Source organism: Accipiter gentilis, chromosome 35 (genome assembly GCF_929443795.1).
Source record: "Accipiter gentilis chromosome 35, bAccGen1.1, whole genome shotgun sequence".
Taxonomy (NCBI): domain Eukaryota; kingdom Metazoa; phylum Chordata; class Aves; order Accipitriformes; family Accipitridae; genus Astur; species Astur gentilis.
Window position 1 is genome coordinate 6,026,194 of NC_064914.1, and position 10,000 is coordinate 6,036,193.

General features: G+C 66.2%; 1 protein-coding gene across 1 annotated transcript in view; it reads left to right on the forward strand.

Moving 5' to 3' along the window:
- FIBP (FGF1 intracellular binding protein) overlaps positions 1-10,000 on the forward strand; it is a 20,448-nt gene that overhangs the window by 4,591 nt on the left and 5,857 nt on the right. The window lies entirely within an intron of this gene.

A 10,000-nucleotide genomic window follows, 5' to 3' on the forward strand; every position in this document is an offset into this window, starting at 1 on the left:
CAAGCCCACACTCGCCTTCTTTCCCCGTTTTCCTTTGCTCAGCCGCCCCACCGCCCAGCGCTGCTCACGGCCGGCACCTGCGGGTACCCGGACCGAGGCCAGCACCGGCGCCTCGTGTGGTGTAGGACACCTGAGGGCTCGCGGGGCCACGCGGCCGTCACACAGCCCGGTTCAGTAAAGAAGCCCGAGGAACCCCGCTGCACAGGGGAGGACGACACTGCCGCCATCGCGGCCCCCTTCGCTCGGGGAGCGGAGGACAACACTTCGCATGCAACAGGAAGCGAATTGGAAAGGAGACCACCCTGCCTGAACACCGGACACTGCCGTGACTCCCTATTACGGGGAGCACAGAAGAGCCGGCCCGCCGAGGGCCCTCTCCGACGCCACCTGAAAGGCCTCATCGATCAGTAAGGGAAGGGAAAGGAGGAAGGAGCGGAGGCCCCACGGCCACGGGTCCTGGGACAGCGACGGCCGCTCGCACCCACCGCCACCCGGAGGAGGGCGGACGGCAGGCGCGGGGGCCCTGCGTGCGAGTGAGAGGGCAACGTCTGCGGAGAGGTGCAACGACGGCGCTGAACACCGGCAGAGCCGGCCCGCCGGGAAGCCCCTCCGACGCGCCCTAAACGCCTCATCGGATCAGCAAGGGAAGGCAAACGAGGCAGGAGCGGAGGCCCCACGGCCACGGGTCCTGGGACAACGACGGCCGCTCGCACCCGCCGCCACCCGGAGGAGGGCGGACGGCAGGCGCGGGGGCCCTGCGTGCGAGTGAGAGGGCAACGTCTGCGGAGAGGTGCAACGCCGGCCTGAACACCGGCAGAGCCGGCCCGCCGGGAAGCCCCTCCGACGCGCCCTAAACGCCTCATCGGATCAGCAAGGGAAGGCAAACGAGGCAGGAGCGGAGGCCCCACGGCCACGAGTCCTGGGACAACGACGGCCGCTCGCACCCGCCGCCACCCGGAGGAGGGCGGACGGCAGGCGCGGGGGCCCTGCGTGCGAGTGAGAGGGCAACGTCTGCGGAGAGGTGCAACGACGGCCTGAACACCGGCAGAGCCGGCCCGCCGGGAAGCCCCTCCGACGCGCCCTAAACGCCTCATCGGATCAGCAAGGGAAGGCAAACGAGGCAGGAGCGGAGGCCCCACGGCCACGGGTCCTGGGACAACGACGGCCGCTCGCACCCGCCGCCACCCGGAGGAGGGCGGACGGCAGGCGCGGGGGCCCTGCGTGCGAGTGAGAGGGCAACGTCTGCGGAGAGGTGCAACGCCGGCCTGAACACCGGCAGAGCCGGCCCGCCGGGAAGCCCCTCCGACGCGCCCTAAACGCCTCATCGATCAGTAAGGGAAGGGAGACGGGGAAGGAGCGGAGGCCCCACGGCCACGAGTCCTGGGACAACGACGGCCGCTCGCACCCGCCGCCACCCGGAGGAGGGCGGACGGCAGGCGCGGGGGCCCTGCGTGCGAGTGAGAGGGCAACGTCTGCGGAGAGGTGCAACGCCGGCCTGAACATCGGCAGAGCCGGCCCGCCGGGAAGCCCCTCCGACGCGCCCTAAACGCCTCATCGATCGGTAAGGGAAGGGAGACGGGGAAGGAGCGGAGGCCCCACGGCCACGAGTCCTGGGACAACGACGGCCGCGTCGCACCCGCCGCCACCCGGAGGAGGGCGGACGGCAGGCGCGGGGGCCCTGCGTGCGAGTGAGAGGGCAACGTCTGCGGAGAGGTGCAACGCCGGCCTGAACACCGGCAGAGCCGGCCCGCCGGGAAGCCCCTCCGACGCGCCCTAAACGCCTCATCGATCAGTAAGGGAAGGGAGACGGGGAAGGAGCGGAGGCCCCACGGCCACGAGTCCTGGGACAACGACGGCCGCTCGCACCCGCCGCCACCCGGAGGAGGGCGGACGGCAGGCGCGGGGGCCCTGCGTGCGAGTGAGAGGGCAACGTCTGCGGAGAGGTGCAACGCCGGCCTGAACACCGGCAGAGCCGGCCCGCCGGGAAGCCCCTCCGACGCGCCCTAAACGCCTCATCGATCAGTAAGGGAAGGGAGACGGGGAAGGAGCGGAGGCCCCACGGCCACGAGTCCTGGGACAACGACGGCCGCTCGCACCCGCCGCCACCCGGAGGAGGGCGGACGGCAGGCGCGGGGGCTCTGCGTGCGAGTGAGAGGGCAACGCCTGCGAGGGTTGCTCCAACGACCTGAACACCGGCAGAGCCGGCCCGCCGTGGAGGCTCTCCGACGCACCCGAGGACGCCTCAGCAGGCGCTGCCTGTGGGTCTGGATCAGTCAAATCAGGGAGCTGGAGGTGCCACGGGCCACGCCCGCTCCAGACAATGATTTTTCTGAGGCCAACGGGACAGGGTAGAAGGCCACGGCAGGCTCAACACCCCCAGCCCTTCCAGCGTTCGAGTGCCAACAGCCACCACCGGCTGCCGGTCTTTGCCCGCCCCGCAGGCAACTGCATGCCATCGGGGGGGGACGGACCTGGACCCATGCCCTGCACGGGTGTTGAGGGCCGGGGGAATGCCACGGAAGCTAGACAACCCCAGACGCCTGCGTTCGGCTTGCCAGCCACCAGGTACAGCCGCAATTTTCTCACCGCTTTGCGGCCCCCAGCTTAAGGCCAGAGAAAACGCGATGAGGTGCCGCCACCTCTAACCCGGAAAAACGCCGCAGACCTTTCCCACCGAGCCCTCCTGCAACCAGGCAAGCCGGGGCCAGCCGGACACCACAGGCCGCCCACACATGGCTCATGCCGGCAAAAAACAGGACGAGGCACTGCGGCCTCTCGCCTGTGCCATCACCGGGCCCTCGGGGGCTGGGGGGGAGCTGCGGCACGCACGAGAACCCCCAGCCGTCTGCATCCGGCTGCCGGCCACCAGGGCCGGCCGCCGCTCACGCTCTGCCCAATTCGTGGATGGGTTCCGGCTTAAGGCCAGAGAAAACGCGATGAGGTGCCGCCACCTCTAACCCGGAAAAACGCCGCAGACCTTTCCCACCGAGCCCTCCTGCAACCAGGCAAGCCGGGGCCAGCCGGACACCACAGGCCGCCCACACCTGGCTCATGCCGGCAAAAAACAGGACGAGGCACTGCGGCCTCTCGCCTGTGCCATCACCGGGCCCTCGGGGGCTGGGGGGGAGCTGCGGCACGCACGAGAACCCCCAGCCGTCTGCATCCGGCTGCCGGCCACCAGGGCCGGCCGCCGCTCACGCTCTGCCCAATTCGTGGATGGGTTCCGGCTTAAGGCCAGAGAAAACGCGATGAGGTGCCGCCACCTCTAACCCGGAAAAACGCCGCAGACCTTTCCCACCGAGCCCTCCTGCAACCAGGCAAGCCGGGGCCAGCCGGACACCACAGGCCGCCCACACATGGCTCATGCCGGCAAAAAACAGGACGAGGCACTGCGGCCTCTCGCCTGTGCCATCACCGGGCCCTCGGGTGCTGGGGGGGGAGCTGCGGCACGCACGAGAACCCCCAGCCGTCTGCATCCGGCTGCCGGCCACCGGGAACCAGCTGCCACTCTGCCCACTCCAGCTTAAGGCCAGAGAAAGGACGAGGTGCCGCCACCTCGCCCACCCATCACCGGGCCCTCAGGAGCCGGCGGCGGCCGCGGCGGGCTGGACGCTCACGGGCAGCTGCCCTCGCATATACCAGCGCTCACCTTTGCCATCATCGGGCCCTCCGAGGCCGGGAGAAAGCCGAGGCAGGTTCGGTTCCACCCGGTCTTACCGCGTTCGAGTGCCGGTGGCCACCGCCGGCCACCGGGCTTTGCCCAGCAGAATCCACCTTTACAGTTCTCGCACCCCGGGGTCAGCGGCCACCGCAGCCTGCCAGACCCTCGCAGGCACCGGTCTGGCATATTTGGAAAACGATGGGACACACAGGCCGAAGACATCGAAAGAGGGAGCCGAGCCACCACGGAAGCCGCCACCACAACGACCGCCCAGGGCCCCACTTCACCGGCTGAGCCGCAGGCCTTGCAGCCGCTGACTAGCGCTGCTCCGTGCACCCGTTACCACTAGCTCCTATAATACGGGAAAGCACGCCCCCGCCCCCGGCCGGCTCCAAGAGTGCCGTGCCTGCCCACCGGGGAGACCGGCCAATGACACCGACTTTTACGATGACGTAACTGGAGGCAGCGAAAAACAGCGACCCCTTCGCCAGCTCCGTGGAAGCGGCGGGGCTATCAGGTCTACCTCCCAGCTCCCGAAATGCGGCTAAGTACCGCCGGACCCAGGTAGACCTGGCGGCCCTTTTCACCGGCCGCTCCGGCAGCGACACCCCGCGTCCTCCGGGCGCCGCCGGCGGCCGCGCCGGCCTCCGGAGCCGGGTAGACCTGGCAGCCGGCCTCCGGAACCGGGTAGACCTGGCAGCCGGCCTCCGGAGCTGGGTAGACCTGGCAGCCGGCCTCCGGAACCGGGTAGACCTGGCAGCCCTTTTCACCGGCCGCTCCGGCAGCGACACCCCGCGTCCTGCGGGCGCCGACGGCGGACGCGCCGGCCTCCGGAGCTGGGTAGACCTGGCAGCCGGCCTCCGGAGCTGGGTAGACCTGGCAGCCGGCCTCCGGAGCCGGGTAGACCTGGCGGCCCTTTTCACCGGCCGCTCCGGCAGCGACACCCCGCGGCCTCCGGGCGCCGCCGGCGGCCCGCGCAGCCTCCGGAGCTGGGTAGACCTGGCAGCCGGCCTCCGGAGCCGGGTAGACCTGGCGGCCCTTTTCACCGGCCGCTCCGGCAGCGACACCCCGCGTCCTCCGGGCGCCGACGGCGGCCGCGCCGGCCTCCGGAGCTGGGTAGACCTGGCAGCCGGCCTCCGGAGCCGGGTAGACCTGGCGGCCCTTTTCACCGGCCGCTCCGGCAGCGACACCCCGCGTCCTCCGGGCGCCGCCGGCGGCCGCGCAGCCTCCGGAGGTGGGTAGACCTGGCAGCCGGCCTCCGGAGCCGGGTAGACCTGGCGGCCCTTTTCACCGGCCGCTCCGGCAGCGACACCCCGCGTCCTCCGGGCGCCGCCGGCGGCCGCGCCGGCCTCCGGAGCTGGGTAGACCTGGCAGACGGCCTCCGGAGCCGGGTAGACCTGGCGGTCCTTTTCACCGGCCGCTCCGGCAGCAACAGCCCGCGTCCTGCTTTTAACACCCCCCCCCACCCCCCCCCCCCTTTTTTTTTTTTTTTTTTTTTTTTTTTGGACGTTTTAGTTTTTTTAAGAAAGTAAATCCATGGAATACATATCTGCGATCCTGCTGGCACCGCCACCCCACCACCCCCCCCCCCCCCCCCATTTTTTTTTTTTTTTTTATGTTTTTTTTTGGACGTTTTACTTTTTTTAAGAAAGTAAATCCGTGGAATACATATCTGCGATCCTGCTGGCACCGCCACCCCCCGCCCCCCGCATTTTTTTTTTTTTTGGACGTTTTACTTTTTTTAAGAAAGTAAATCCGTGGAATACATATCTGCGATCCTGCTGGCACCGCCGCCCCTCCACCCCCCGCCCCCCGCATTTTTTTTTTTTTTTTTTTTTTTTGGACGTTTTACTTTTTTTAAGAAAGTAAATCCGTGGAATACATATCTGCGATCCTGCTGGCACCGCCACCCCTCCACCCCCCGCCCCCCGCCTTTTTTTTTTTTTTTGGACGTTTTACTTTTTTTAAGAAAGTAAATCCGTGGAATACATATCTGCGATCCTGCTGGCACCGCCACCCCCCCGCCCCCCGCATTTTTTTTTTTTTTGGACGTTTTACTTTTTTTAAGAAAGTAAATCCGTGGAATACATATCTGCGATCCTGCTGGCACCGCCACCCCCTCCACCCCCCGCCCCCCGCATTTTTTTTTATTTTTTTATTTTTTTTTGGACGTTTTACTTTTTTTAAGAAAGTAAATCCGTGGAATACATATCTGCGATCCTGCTGGCACCGCCACCCCCCGCCCCCCGCATTTTTTTTTTTTTTTTGGACGTTTTACTTTTTTTAAGAAAGTAAATCCGTGGAATACATATCTGCGATCCTGCTGGCACCGCCACCCCCCGCCCCCCGCATTTTTTTTTTTTTTTGGACGTTTTACTTTTTTTAAGAAAGTAAATCCGTGGAATACATATCTGCGATCCTGCTGGCACCGCCACCCCCCGCCCCCCGCATTTTTTTTTTTTTTTTGGACGTTTTACTTTTTTTAAGAAAGTAAATCCGTGGAATACATATCTGCGATCCTGCTGGCACCGCCACCCCCCGCCCCCCGCATTTTTTTTTTTTTTTTGGACGTTTTACTTTTTTTAAGAAAGTAAATCCGTGGAATACATATCTGCGATCCTGCTGGCACCGCCACCCCTCCACCCCCCGCCCCCCGCCTTTTTTTTTTTTTTGGACGTTTTACTTTTTTTAAGAAAGTAAATCCGTGGAATACATATCTGCGATCCTGCTGGCACCGCCACCCCTCCACCCCCCGCCCCCGCGACAGGCGCGCGCACACGCGCGCACACACACACGCACGCACACACACACACACACACATCGCGATGCAGGCGCACACAGATAGACGCACCCCTGCACGGCTGTGCTCCCCCTCCCTCCCCGCGCTGCAATCCCCGACCTGCAAGCCTGTAGGTGCAGCCCCCGCCCCCTCCCGATCGCAGACTCTCCGGCGTCTCGGAGACGGGGGTGGGGTGGGGGGCGGGTGGCTGGGTGGGGCGGTCTGCAGCCCGGCAACGGGGCCCGCGGAAACTGTGGTGTTTCCCGCCACGGGAACGGTCCGCTGCTCAGTCGTGGCGGCAGCGGCGGCGGGGAAAGGAGGCTGGCAAAGAGCGGGGCGAGAGCGGCTGGCGAGCAGGCGGGGAGCCTGGCGCAGAGGTAGGCTGGCGAGGGGGGATGGTGTCTCTTTTCGGAGAAGGCTTCTGTTTGGATCGGTTGGAGTTTTTTTTTTTTTTCTTACTTCTGTCCCACGTCCACGTCCCCGTCCCCGTCCCCGTCCCCGTCCCCGTCCCCCTCCGGTCATTTAGTTTTCCACCCGCGGCGGGGGCGGGCAGGAGTGCAGCAGGGCGAGTGGGTGGCTGACTGAGAAAGGAAGGCGGGAGCGGGGCCACGGGTGCGGCAGGAGAGGGACTCAGCAGCTGGGAGTTAGAGACGGCGCGGCACCGGGGCCTCCCCCCTCCCGCCCGGGCACGGAGCCGGCAGGGACGCCGCAGGGTCCTAAAGTCTCCCGCCTTCCATCCCCGGGGCGGCAAACCTGGTGGCGGAAGGGGGGAGCGGGGGCAGTGAGGCTCGGCGCGAACTGCGAGGCAAGGGGGGGGGGGGGCGGCGGCGTGTGTGTGTGGTGTGTGTCTGCGTAGCGGCGGGCCCGGGGAAGGGTGCGGGGGGGGGGGTGGGGGGGTGGGGGGGGGGGGGGTGTCAGCCCGGGGGCCTGTTTCGAAGGGGGGGGTGTGTGTGCGTGGTGGGGGTGGTGGTGGCGGCAGTGGTGGTGGTGGTGTGCGCGCGTGCGCTCTTTGAGCCCACGACTGTGAGCGGGGCAGCGGGTGGAGGGTGTCTAAGGGCGGGGTGAGCGGCTGCAGCGGCGGGCGGTGGGCGTTCGGGCCGGGGGCCTGTTTTGGCGGGGCGCGGGCGCGCACGCAGATGGAAATGAGAAAGATTTGCAACGGTGTCGCTAACGCCGCTTTCTCTGTTACAGCCCGGGTGGTCGGCCGCTTCGCCGTCCGGCCTGCGCTCCGTGCCTGCCTACGGGCGATGGGCTCGGCTCCCGGTCGGACCCGTCCCTGGGAAAGCAGCAGCGGAGGTAGCCCAGTGATGAGGCCGCCGCCGCCGCCGCCGCCGCCGCCGCCGCCGCCCCCTCCTCCTCCGAGCCGGGAGGGACCCGATCAGGTACCGGTCACGACCGAGGGTCGGGGAACGCGCGAGGGCCGCGCGACCCCTCGTCCGCCCGTCACGGCAGAGCCGGACGACCGGGACGAACCGGCTTTTGCTCGAAGGTCGGTGGATCGAGAAGAGGCCCAGCCCGGGAGAGACAGGGTGCAGGGCCGCCGCCCGCCAGGCTCTACAGCCGCCTGCCCTCCTTCGGCGGGCCGGCCGGGCTCGCCACGGCGGACGGGACGGGACGGGACGGGACGGGGACCGCCGCCACCTCTGCCCGGTCCGCGGGCCCTGACGGCGAGACCAAGAATTAAAAAAAGGCGAGGGGGGGGGGGGGGCTGGGGAGGAAAGGCCGAGAAAATAAATAGATAAGGAAATGATAAGAAAAAAGGCATGGGGTGCGGGCGTTGCGCTTCCTAACGCAGAACGCATCAGGGACAGGGGCGGGTGGGTGGTCTGCAGGGAGGCCGGCCGGCGGGGGCAGGGCCGGCTTAGGACAGCGATTCAGCTGTCGCTCCCCGCGAATTGTTGATAGAACCTGACGAGCGCCGGGCCTCCGGTTGAGGAACTTCCGGTAAGGAAGGATGAACGAACCTCCGGTAACTGAGGCGTGGATTAATAGTTTTTCGACAGGGCGACACGGGCCGACTTCTGCCGCAGTGAATTAACATCCGCCGGGTCGAGCTCACGTGCGTAGCAAGCAAACAAGTCGGTCGAGAGACGAGCGCCAGGTGAGGAACGGCAGCCGGCCTAGGGAAGGCGTGCGCGCGTCATCCTCGGTAATGACTGAACGAGTAAGCATCGCTCGACAGCAAAGGGCGACAACGAGGTGAGTGAGACTGACGCGGCGTAAAAGTCTAATAAGCAATTCGGGCGCGATAACGCAGGGGCCGGAGCACGCTAACGTTGACCAAGAGCGTCGCAAGGTCCTAAAGGAGTGCCGCAATCGAACCTTCGGAGTCGGCGATTCGTACGACTTGCTACGACTCGTCGAGTCGCATTCCATCCGCGACGATCCGCTGGTAGGTACGGACGGACGGACGTAGGTACGTATCCGTTCCCTGGCGATTAACGCAGGCATGCAGGCCTTGCGCGCGTGAAGGAATGAGTTTTGTTAGCTGTTTAATGAACTGCCAGAAAGGCTATTGCCGCGTCGCGTTAAATCGGTCGGTAGGGAACGATCCGTACACGTTACGACCCAGCGTTGCTCCTCAACTGTTAGCAACTTCGATCGATGACGATTCATCGCGTATCGATTACTCTGTATTCGTTTAGGAGCGAATCCCACGCCGACGGTAGGACGCGGTACCCCGACGGCCACCGACTCGTACGGTACAGAGACGAGAGCGCAGCGTCGGCGCCGCCTCTTCCCGAAGAAGTCATTCCTTACCGATAGAGTACGCCGACTGCGGGTAACGATGGGCTCTCACGTTTTTGACGCGTGCCCGCCCGCGAGCGAGCGAGCGAGCGAGCGTGCTAAAGGACGAGATGTCGGACATGAGAAGTTTTCAAGAAGTGGAATCACGGAGCGGTCTTAGCAAACGAATCGGGACCAACCAGCCCGGAGCGCGGCCAGGCAGCGCAGGCCGACCCCTCGGCGTGGCCAGCTTTGCCCGGAGGCACAGGTAAGGAGGCCAGGCCTAGCCCGGAGGACCAGCCAGGGACACCGGGTCTACCCGGGAGCGCCAGTAGGGATACCAGGCTGGCCCCCAGAGGGTCAGGTAGGGTGGCCAGGCCTACCCCGGAGCGCCTGTAGGGACAGCGGGCGTACCCCGGAGCACCGGTAGGGGTACCGCTGCAACCCCGGAGGATCAGGTAGGGACGCCATCCACCCTGGAGCATCGGGTAGGGATACCGGGCCTACCCCGGGGGGGGGTTCAGGTAGGGAGGGCGGGTCTAACCCCGCGCGCCTGTAGGGACAGCAGGCGTACCCCGGAGCACCGGTAGGGGTACCAAGCCTACACCCGGAGTACCGGGTGGGGGGAACGGTCCTAACCCGGAGTACCGGGTGGGGGTAACAAGCCTACCCCGGAGTACGGGCTGGGGGTACCGGTCCTACCCCGGAGTACCGGGTGGGGGGTACCTGTACCACCCCGGACACTCGGAAAAGGGACGCCAGACCAAGCCCGGAGCATCAGGTAGGGAGGTGGGGCCTTTCCCATCGAGTCAGGCAGGGAGGCCGGGTCTGCC